The sequence below is a fragment of the Anneissia japonica genome, unplaced genomic scaffold, assembly GCF_011630105.1.
Source record: "Anneissia japonica isolate Jap-2015-1 unplaced genomic scaffold, ASM1163010v1 scaffold288053_len460827_cov147, whole genome shotgun sequence".
Classification (NCBI taxonomy): Eukaryota; Metazoa; Echinodermata; class Crinoidea; order Comatulida; family Comatulidae; genus Anneissia; species Anneissia japonica.
The window spans coordinates 228,736-241,076 of NW_022725151.1; the positions used below are offsets into that span (position 1 = coordinate 228,736).

At 34.4% G+C, this 12,341-nt stretch overlaps 1 protein-coding gene across 1 annotated transcript in view; it reads right to left on the reverse strand.

Moving 5' to 3' along the window:
- LOC117112667 overlaps window positions 1-6,266 on the reverse strand; it is a 15,310-nt gene extending 9,044 nt beyond the window's left edge. Inside the window, exon 1 of the mRNA XM_033255781.1 lies at window positions 6,109-6,266. The gene's annotated coding sequence lies outside the window, so the exon portion shown is untranslated. The remainder of the gene's footprint in view (window positions 1-6,108) is intronic.
- Window positions 6,267-12,341: the final 6,075 nt, after the last annotated feature.

Below are 12,341 nucleotides of genomic sequence, written 5' to 3' on the forward strand. Positions count from 1 at the left end.
TCCATTCACAGACCTCCATGGCTGTTAGCAAGTAAAATACGTATTGTGAGCTAGCCGCACCCAGTTCAAAAGCGTCACTTGCACTGTCGTATTTTCATCAAAAAAAAAAAACAAAAACAAAAACAAAGATATGAATTTACCTTATCACACTTTTGCAAACCTTGTGTAACTTCTCATCCGATTCGGAATATTAATCCAATTGGTTTTACGTAAGTTACTTAATAGAAGAATTTTAAACCCCTGAGAATCGCAACTAAATCAGATCTGATATGACGGGATCAGCAATTGTACTAATAATCATAACAATGGTATCACCATAGAGAAAATGACGTTGCAGATGAAAAACCAATAATCACAAGAATACAATGGAATGGGGCTCTGAACTTTGGTTTATTTTGTTGTTATCGCTGTCAGATCCAAACTTGAGAAATTGCGACGGCGGCCATAATACGTGTACCTTGTCCCCCCCCCCCGTGTCTCTTGTGTGGGTTATTCGAGGACCGAAACCGAGCGACTGACTCCAATTGGCCAGATTTGAACCAGGGTCCTTAGCACAAGAAGCAGGAAAATTGCCTCTCGATCAAACGGTCACTTAAATATTTTGTTTGATAGTACCTTTATTGTTGTTGTACCTTAAGTGTTCCACTGTTATAAATAATGTATATATTATTATTATTATTATTATTATTATTATTATTATTATTATTATTATTATTATTATTATTATTATTATTGTTATTATTATTATTATTGTCCCATACTAAAAGATCAAAAATGTGGAATCATATTATATCAATTGAATAAGAGCGACCAACAGCATTATTATTTTTAATAGGAAAACGAGTTTAGATGAAAAACATGCAATAATTGTAAAGATATGTCTAATTTCAAACTGTACCTTTCTTAATGGTACTTAATTGGTTGTTAACATAGTTTGCTTTTTATTTATCTATTTAAATTTGTTTACATAGACAACAAATAATTATATTATTAATTTCTTGATTGAGGGGCATTCGCTCTAACCTTTGCTTCATGTAGTGCCCTTTTTTCCCTTTCGTTTACAATTTTATTTATGTTGTCCATTCAGTGGAGTTCAATGTGCGGTGGGTAGGGGGCGGCTGCCAGCCCGCTACCCCCCCCCCCCTTTGTAAATGTTTCAAAATTTCTACTCAAATTTTGAGTCTAAGAGTGCCATTTCCGGCCATCTAAAGGTGCTATAATCATAAGTTTCTCACCTCAGCCACAACCATGTTGGGGATGAGGTAGTACAGACCCTCCATCTCTGAAAGTCAATCTTTGGGCCCCTATATCAAATTCCTGGATCCCCCACTGTTATTGTTCTTTCAATAATTCACTTTGTATTACTTCACTTTTGTATCTTTGTTTATTTTGTGGAAATAAATGATTTTGTTATAAGAAGGTTTGATTAACGATTAGGAAGAACTACATAGATTATAAAAAGCAAACCATTGTACAAACAATACCGTGCTGGAATTGAATAAACACTACTGTGTACGATTTGAGTAAAGTCCAGATTGACCTACATTGTTGTTTGATTGTCACGTTTAGTTTACCTCCAGTTTACATCCTAATTCATGCGTGACAAAATACTGTCACTGTAAACTTTACGTAATAGTTCCAAATCCTTTGTAGAGAGGAACATCAGAACTAAACTGGCGGTTAATAAGCCACTGCGTATGTGCTAACCTGTGAATATTGTTAACATTTTGGTACCCATGGGGAGTTCAATGCAATCGGCTGCTCTCCTCTCCTCGTGTTACAGTTGTGAGGCTGAAATGCAAGCGCACTATTTTTCGTAAGAGACTGAAAAGCTGTTGTTCCAGTGTGTAATGGCACACAAAGCAGTACACTACTCTTCGGAAATGAGAGTATGGATTCTCTCCCGCGCTGTATTGGCCAATTACCCCCTATAGGACCCCATTGGAAAAATGTCAGATTTGTTGTGGTTATTCTTGAAGGTCTCACCGAATAAATCAAATCCAATTTTATTGGAAGAAAGAAAAAAATTACAAACGTCTACTAAGTATTTTAAAACTTGAAAATCACGCAATTAAAGATATTCAGTATTTGTCTTTTTATACACACATATGCATCGTGCATATAATACGGTCCCGACCTATATTCCTGCAGTACCATACACCTTCAATAGATCCGGTCGTACGTCCATAAAGTGCAACACAAACATTATGGAACAGATCGTTTATTCACAACTCAATTTACATACAATGCTGCAATTACATTGTATATTCTGTATGTCCTTTTATTATTTTATGTCTAGCTTCTACTAATTTTGAATCGGGAAGAGAAAACTTAACTTATAAAAGAATATTGTATCTTGTATATAGGCCTGTAATACACACACACACACGCCCACACACCTGTCTCTTATACACATCTAGATGTGTATAAGAGACAGGAGTAAAGGTTTGCATTTGCATAATTAGTAACTCAAGTTGAGTCTTAGTAGAACCATAATTTGTTCACAATCTTTCATATTTCTTTTTATTAGTGCATAATGATTATTGCTATGAAAACAGCCAGCATTTTTAATACCAAAGGAAAGCAGATTTATCAACATTTTACATTATTTCCTTGAAAAAGAATACCACTGGGAATATTATGCTACTAAACTTCAACATTCAAACTCATTTGGGCAAATTTACATGTAAAAACAAGTTCTGAATAATTTATTTCATTCAGATCCAACAACTATTGGATTTTATCAGTTATATTAAAGGGAACTCGCTGTTGTCTTTTGAGCTCCGTAGTGTTATTTGTAAGGCCCAGGGTGTCTATAATTCTGAGGAAGTTCAAAGGAAAGTAGTCTTTAGGAAATGGCAAAGGGAATGAAGTATGTCTGCTGGGTTATTTTTAGTCTCATTATCGAATGCAAGGAGTCAATATGCTTTTGAGAAAATCTTAAAGACGTCGTTATATAAAAGGCAAATGGAATGCAGTCTGTTGTCTACTGAGGCTATTGTATATTTTTAATAATCTTTAACGACGGTGAAATCCAATGAGTGCTGCTTTTTTGTGCTGCATACCCGCCACCGCCCTCCAATATTGATGACAATTTTATTTTTGGCCAATTGGAAATTTCAGAAAGAAATATAAGTTTTTATTTATTTTTATTGAAATCTCCAAATATAAGGTATGTATTATAGTTCTTCCTAACTATATAAATTTAAAGCATTTAACCATCCCATTACTACGCCGTTTACATTCAACAATAACATTTTATTTTTATTTTCTCCTCCATCTCGATGTTGTTGGCAAATTGCTGAATAAGAAAACAAAATAATTTAACTTTTATTTCTTTTCTGCCCTTCTCTGACAACCTTTAAAAAAATTCAGTTCTCAAAACCAGGGTATAAAAAAAGTCTCACAATTAAGACGTATTTTGGGTCAGAGAGTAGCAAATTTTTTCGGGTACTGAAAAAAAATCCGGACAGAATTTGATTCTAGGACCCAAGGTTTAGAAAGCAAGCAATTTAAGATTCTATGTATCTCCACCCTGAATGTTACTCTCAAGGTGGTCAGGAAGTCTTTAGAATATCTTTAGAAAACGCCAAAAAAAGACTATTTCATTGAACGGCAAGCTACTATAACACAGAAAAGCCACAATTACAGCAATTCTCCTAAACGAGCTATATAAATGATCTAAGTGCCACATCTGTGTAAACAATCAAGTTTTGGCTAGGCTTGTCAAACAGACAGGAAAATCGAATACTACTAACCCTCCTGCTAGCGGCGGATTGATCGGCGCAATACACATCGTAGATCAATATCATGCTTAGCTTAGTTTGCAATACAACTACAATTACTCCATCAAAAGAACATGCAAAAATAGTCAATAAAAATGTTGTTTTTCATGATGATGTATGAGTCAATATTGTGTTCAATAATACATAATGTACATATTTTATGAAGGACAGGAATACATTTAAAATACCATAATTGTATGCTTTACAGTAATACAATATGGTAACACTAAGGAGCACACAGATAAAAGCTGTCTCTTATACACATCTAGATGTGTATAAGAGACAGGAATACCACTGGGAATATTATGCTACTAAACTTCAACATTCAAACTCATTTGGGCAAATTTACATGTAAAAACAAGTTCTGAATAATTTATTTCATTCAGATCCAACAACTATTGGATTTTATCAGTTATATTAAAGGGAACTCGCTGTTGTCTTTTGAGCTCCGTAGTGTTATTTGTAAGGCCCAGGGTGTCTATAATTCTGAGGAAGTTCAAAGGAAAGTAGTCTTTAGGAAATGGCAAAGGGAATGAAGTATGTCTGCTGGGTTATTTTTAGTCTCATTATCGAATGCAAGGAGTCAATATGCTTTTGAGAAAATCTTAAAGACGTCGTTATATAAAAGGCAAATGGAATGCAGTCTGTTGTCTACTGAGGCTATTGTATATTTTTAATAATCTTTAACGACGGTGAAATCCAATGAGTGCTGCTTTTTTGTGCTGCATACCCGCCACCGCCCTCCAATATTGATGACAATTTTATTTTTGGCCAATTGGAAATTTCAGAAAGAAATATAAGTTTTTATTTATTTTTATTGAAATCTCCAAATATAAGGTATGTATTATAGTTCTTCCTAACTATATAAATTTAAAGCATTTAACCATCCCATTACTACGCCGTTTACATTCAACAATAACATTTTATTTTTATTTTCTCCTCCATCTCGATGTTGTTGGCAAATTGCTGAATAAGAAAACAAAATAATTTAACTTTTATTTCTTTTCTGCCCTTCTCTGACAACCTTTAAAAAAATTCAGTTCTCAAAACCAGGGTATAAAAAAAGTCTCACAATTAAGACGTATTTTGGGTCAGAGAGTAGCAAATTTTTTCGGGTACTGAAAAAAAATCCGGACAGAATTTGATTCTAGGACCCAAGGTTTAGAAAGCAAGCAATTTAAGATTCTATGTATCTCCACCCTGAATGTTACTCTCAAGGTGGTCAGGAAGTCTTTAGAATATCTTTAGAAAAGAAAAGGTGAAACAAAGGGTCTCATTTTTCGTTAAGAAAAAAAAACAAAACAGGTTTACGAGGGAATCGTAGAATAAAGAAATGGAGCAACACTACTGTACCATAGGCCTATATCTTATCGAGTTTTTGCAATGATAAGTTATTTAACAGATCAATTGTGGGATTTTGTTTGTGGTTTGGTGTTACATTCTGTGTGTGTGACCATAATCGTGCACAAACAGAGCCCCAATCCGGAAACGATTTCTTCCCCCGACACGAGAGGTCAGGTTTCCCCGACGAAAGCAATCGATCTTCGATTGAAAGGTTTCGAAATTGGTCCAGGTTCTCCCCGACGAATTGTGCTTTTTCTTCCCGACGTCGGGGAGGGGGGCAGCACTCCCTGACCGGGGGAGGGAGGGAGGGAATGTGAATTTGTATTAGTCTAACTGCTAATTTTTTTATGTAGTATGTAGTGTTGTTTAGTAATTCCCCATATAACGTTCCCAAATTGAAGGTGCGGCGGGATAAAAGCGTTATATAAACGTATTAGTGTATGTACAGGAAATGTGTTTTTTACTTTACAGATGATACCAATGGCCTTAGATATTTTGTTGCATAAATATTGAATGTGGGGTTTCCAGCTTAAATTTTCGTTTATAACAATACCTAAGAATGTGACGCTATCCATTATTTTTAGGTTTATACCATTTATTTCGATAGAGATATTTTTGACTCTTTTAATATGTTTTGTTGTTGGAAAATAACAAAAGTTTGTTATATTTAGATTTAGGAGTTCAATGTATGGGTTAAGTAATATTTTTAGTTGAATAATAGGCAGTGGTATCATCTGCGTAAGAGATTACCTTAACTACATTGCTAACATTGCATATATCTTTTTACATACATTATAAATAGCAAAGGGCCTAGAATCGACCTCTGAGGATCCCACAAGTAATTTTAGATAGTGATGATTTTATATCATTTATGCAATAGTAGTAGCAGTAGCACTTGTAGGCGCAGCCTTGCCAAATGAAAATCAGAATGTTTCAATAAGAAATTTAAAACTATAGGTGTAACTGCGTTTTGGCTTACCTTGTATGTAGGCTACAGTAGTGGGCTTTGATACGACACGATAAAAACTTGCGAAATCAAAATGACAAGATCACAACCAACAATCGACGAGAACGGGATTTCTGTAAAATACTCCAAAACTTAGGCCAACAGCAAGTACGATATTTCAAAATATCTTGTACTATAGTCCTCAGAATTGTCTGTCGCATGAAATCTAATATAAAATACAAAAGTGTTTAGTCATTTTTATGTAGTTTTGATGGGATACTGTTTATACGGTCTGAATCACATCCGGTCCTTGTACATTGTTGCATCTTGACTTTTAACCCTGAGTGTTTTGTACTTCTGAACTGTCATCATGTTGATATTGTATGTAAATTACATTATTTTTATTACTATTATTATTATTATTATTATTATTATTATTATTATTATTATTATTATTATTATTATTAGTTGTAGTAGTAGTAATAGTAGTAGTAGTAGTAGTAGTAGTAGTAGTAGTAGTAGTAGTTGTTGTTGTTGTTGTTTGTTGTTTTTGTTATTACCATCAATATCGTCGTCATCATTATCATTTTCATCATTATACTTATTATTCATCATTATTTTACTGGGTATATCTCGTCCGCAAACATTCGGATATAATTACGTACCCGATCCTCACATGTCCCGCATGTAACGGTAGAGTTCACGTATAAAACCTATTTTAAACATGGGCTTCCGTCTGGAGGTAAAAAAAATGACTGAGAAAAAAGTTAACTCCCCTCTTTCTAGACGATCAAAAGGTGACGATTTTATAACCGTCATGGAACGCCTTTAATATCTTCAGTTGTATATGCACATATGAAATACTCGACAATTTATTGAAATCTCTCAAAAGTAGGGAAAACTATTAGAAAACATCACATATATTATACATAACAATGTAAAAAAGAATAGATTTTAAAATCATGCTATGGTCTATTTAATTTACGTTAATTTAGTCATTAATATTCATTTATCGGAATGCTACTATACATGCTATTAGATTATGTATTTATATTGAATAATGTTTATAATATTTTATTTACAATTATACAAATTCATTATAACAGTTTTTTTACAATGATAACGAAAGGACGAACGAACAAATGAGTAAATAATTTGTAAAGTAATTAACATAGATAAAATTCAGAACGACACCCAAGACCAATGGCGTAATTGCCATTATTTTATATGCAATCGTCATTATGTTATGTGCAGTCTTCCTACTGTTATAATCACTTCTTCCGGAATCAAGCAAAAAATAAATAAAGTCATTCGTACAAATTTATTGGTTCTACTTTATTTGTATGTTGGTTTCGATTCCAATTTAAGGTTTATGGGATTCTCAAAGAGAAACTCAATTTAAGACTACTGGCTAACATAATGTGAAGTAAATAAATCATTTTTATGACATAGTGAAACTGAAATCTTACTTAGACCAAAAAAAAAAAAAAAGTACCTGTGTTGGCCACGTTTTGGGAAAATTGATCTTTATAACTCCATGACGGAAGGTCATATCGCATCCATTTATTCTGTAAATGTTCTTAAACCACTATTACCTTTATATGATTGAAAAACAAAAAAATGTTCGACTTCTGAAATTAAGACTGAAAAAGAAGAGCCTATATAGTGTATTCAAATAAGCATAGTACAACTGTATGCTAATGTTAATACACTATCCAGTAAGTAGTAGAGTGGACTAGAAAAAGGTCAGCACTGTTTCAGTTACTGTATGAGGTTTTTTTTATTATAACCTACCAAGTTATATTTTAGAAAGAAGCAATAGTAACTTATGTTTCTAACACAGGAAAATCTCTAAAGTCATACGGTAACTTAGACTTGCCACAAGTCTCTAATTTATGGATTTTTCGTAGTACATTAGCGCATTTCGGAAAGCGACACCAGCGTCAGTTTATACCCTGTCTCTTTTATCACCCAGTGTAGCATAACACAGCAACTCCATGGTACAACCAATGTAACACAAAATAAGTTGTCCCTGTGTAATTTTCTTTCTAAAATTAGGATTACTGGAACATTATCAATTTATGGGGTCTACACAGAGTGAAATAATTCATTGGCCTAGTTAGTATTTTTAGCGGTATGGATTAGGCCGTAATCACAGAAAGAATTAATGAAAACAATTCAATTGCCTATATTACTAGTACTACAATACCGTAATTAGTCTGTGGATTTTCCAACCTAATCCCATAAACAAATTATATTACTGGAAGAGAAAATAGGCCTAATAAATTCAAATTAGGCCTACGACTTCTATTACAACAACATAACTGCTGAAATTAAGATTTATTACTTTTTAATGTTTCACAAATTTCCGGCTATACTACACAAAAAAGAAAAGGGGAACACAATGTTTAACATTTAATTTAATTAAATATATTAACTTTCCAAAGTCTGTATTGCAACTTATATTGTATAGAGTAATGTATTAAATAACAATTAGGCCTATTCTTTAGTAGGCTAGGGCCACATTCTGCATAGGCCTACAGGCCTAGACAGTGGCTGCTCTGGGATACATTATCGGGGCCCAGGGGGAGGCTAAGCTGTCCAACAGGGGGATTGAGCTTCCTGAGGAGAGGGAAGGTAGAGATGAGATGTTTCTAAAAATAGGGAGCTGGATGGCCGGAAATGGCACTTAGCAGTGTAAAAGACATAGTTTTTATATATTTAATTTTTTTTTTTTTTGGTACGACTGCTTAACCAGCTCGGCCGGAGGAGCCTTGACTAGTCCGATGAGGGTGGGGCTTAAGCCCCATTGTCCCCCGGCCCCGTCACTGCTAGACAGACTACTGCGGGTTGCTGGAAGCATAGCCTAGGAGGACTATGCCTTGCCTAGGCCGCAGAGAGGCCTCCTGGTCCGACCTAGCGCAGGCTTAGAGGTGCCTAGACCAGCCATACTTTGGGCCCAATCGTCTGGAAATGGACTCGATGTTTCTTGGGACCCCGATGTCCGTCACCCGGCCGTAGCAGCAGCACAAACCTATATGCACAAACTAAGCCTCAGACCCGGCTCGCTAAAGTCAGACGGTATACTGTAATCAAGGTATAATTTATACATGACATATCACCATACAAGCCACGCCCCCTCGGCTGAACCCGTTGCATTTAGCAACTACCACCGTGTGTGTTGTTGAGCTACATGTGTTTTTTGTTGTGCTGTAACCCTCCCCACATGCAAAGATCGTACCGCGTAGCGGCGCTATACGATCTTTGTCCCCTTGTCCACAGAGTCGTGTGATCAACGGTGATGATGCAATTTCTCACTTGATTTAAATTTGGTGCCTTCTTAGGTGTTACTTTTGGCAGAACTATAAATTACAAGATAGGATCATGGTAGTTATTCTCATCTTAATTATTTGTTTGTGTGAGGTACAGGATTTGATCTAGGCCTACACGGGGTCCATATGGATCGCATCTGATTCGCCTAACCTACTGCATGCTGTACAATTGCAAGGCCTCTCCTCTTTCCAAGCTTAGGGCTAGCCTAGTTACCAGGCCTCTATCACAATTCGTCCAACCATTTAAACGCACCTTCACAACAGAAGTGTGCTGCATGGAAAGTAACCAACTTCACGCCAGTTAATAAATACAGTATTATTATCGATATGATACAGCCAAGCTCATGCTTTCTCGCCGGGTTCAGCACATTCAGGTTTAAGCCTAGCCTAGAGAGAGCACAATAGTCAATATTCACGTCGGATTTGCAGACATCTATTTGAAATAGGCCTACATATTAGTTTTAACATACAGTAATGTAATTGTTTTAGTTAATATAGCATTAAATAACACATTAATAATACTGTATAAATATTTAATTTTTCAAACTGGCTAAGATTTAGGAACCTCAATTTGCTACGTACGACGAATGGGTGAATATCATCGTATCTATGGACAATTGCATCCTTTGGATAAAGCTGTATTTCCGAAATTAAAACAATGAATAAATATATCAATTTGTTTTTGTTTTTAATTAACATTTGATGAGAAGCTGAGTAATAAATTATTGTTTAATGAGAAAGGTTTAATTTATTGTTCATTGTACAGCATGTTGGCCAAAAAGGAGGCCTAATTGATTTAATTACATGACATCCATTTGTTTTTCAATACATTTATATTTTAATCTTAAATTAATCACAACACATTTTACCCCTTAGTATCAATTTTTTTTCTATTATTATTATTATAAATTATTTCAATTTATTATTTCTAAGTTACAGTGAGTAAAACTCCAAATTTACAAACAATATTTATAGCATTCTATTGGGCCATAAATAAAACAAATAGGCAAAAAGGAGAAAATGTGCAATTCTTTTAATTGTTCTGATCTCCATAGCTATTAGATTTATTTTTCAATAAATATAATCATTCTGTTTAATTTGTAAAAATAAAGAGGCTACATTGCAGGTAAATGAGAAAACAATTTAGTTGCATGTATTTAGATTAAAATACATTGTAACTGTCATTGTACGAAACTCAAAAAATGATCCAAACCACAGTGATTTTACATTTCAAACTTTATTCGTTGATCTTTCAGTGTTTTACCATGTATATTATTAACTGCTTCAGGAAAAAAAAATATTTTTACTAATTAACAAACAATTTACTATATTAATTACCAGTCAATTTAACGTCAATGCAAAAGAATACAGGAAGGATCATACTGTATTTAATTGTTCATTATCATAAGTATATTTCAGTACAATTAATATTGAAATGACACTGGGTTTGGTATAGAGGAATTTGTGCTTCTCCATCAGATGCTAAGTGTCTCAAGTTTCATAACTTGACGGAAGTCAGTGGGGATCATCCGGTTGGACTATTCACAGAATATCCATTCCTGCAAAACAATTAAATAAATAGATCTAAACAACAATATATCAATTTTAATCACAAAATTATCAACAATTTCTGCAACATCAGTACTGTATATGGTAAAATCTGTATGAGATAAACCTGTAAAATAAAGACAATGGCATTTTATAATTATAAATTATATATCTCTTTTTTTTAATTATAAATTGTTTGTCCAACTGTGTCCTAGCCAAATTTTCATATAGGCATGACTACTTTCCATAACCATGGCACATTTAACATTGACCGTATCATTATTTTATGATTAAAAATAGTTATATATTATAGTATTGATAAATTATTTAATGTCAGAGATCCATGTAAAGTGTCTGTCTCATAGTGAAAATGTGAATTTTGTGAATATTTGAGAAAATATAAATTCCATCAACTGATTGAAAACTGAAGAATAAGTACAAGTACTTATCAAGCAGGTACAATAACAAGTGCATTCACAATCACTCACAACAGAGCCAGACAGAAGGTGTGATGGGGGCTGTTTGCTTATTTGATTTTTAAATTAAGTTCAAGGTGTATTTTTAAAATTACTAAAAAAATGGTATCTGGTATTGGTAAATTCATTTGCTTTAACAAACTATAGCCCTCCTAAAAAGTAGCTTTATGGTTTACATTTTATCTTACTATCATTCACTTTCATTTATTTTAACAATAAATGAAAGATAACACAGAATTCTAATAAGTAATTTAAAGACTGACGCACCTTTACATTAGTTCTGGCCTCGTTGGTACCATCATCATTTTATCTAGAGACGAATCTCATAGGCCCAGCTCGTCCCGTCCACTACACCAGCTGTAGGTGGTTAGTTCATGTTTCGCCGCGCTAATCAAATTTTTCTTTGCTCTTTGGAATACAGACGGGCTACTCCTATTTTTGGTGACATTTACTTGTTTTTAAAAATACGTAAACGTACCCGCGACAAACCCCATAGCTTATCCAGGTATAAATTGTCTTCAATTTTGTGTCGCAGTTGCGAGAGCATGACAGCTTTTCCGTCGGCCTAGGCCTAGTGGTTGGCTGATAAATGTCTAGTCTAATACCGAGCCTCGCGTGAACCTAAGGCGGTTCGCAAACCAAATACTTTCTAGACTGCAGCTTTTCCACGCACTCGATCTTATGCGCAGAACAAAAAATTCTCTGGAATACAGCTTTTTTGGCGTTTTGTTTGGTGTTTTCTTTTCCTCCATTAACAGTGTACCACGGTATTCCACACACCTGCACGTACGGTACCATGTCCCAACTTCCCGACTTCTCTCTACATTCGTGGCACCAAAACGAGAACCGTTTGATTGGTTGACCTTCCGTCATAACATTCACCCTATTGCCAAATACGGCATCCTAAAAA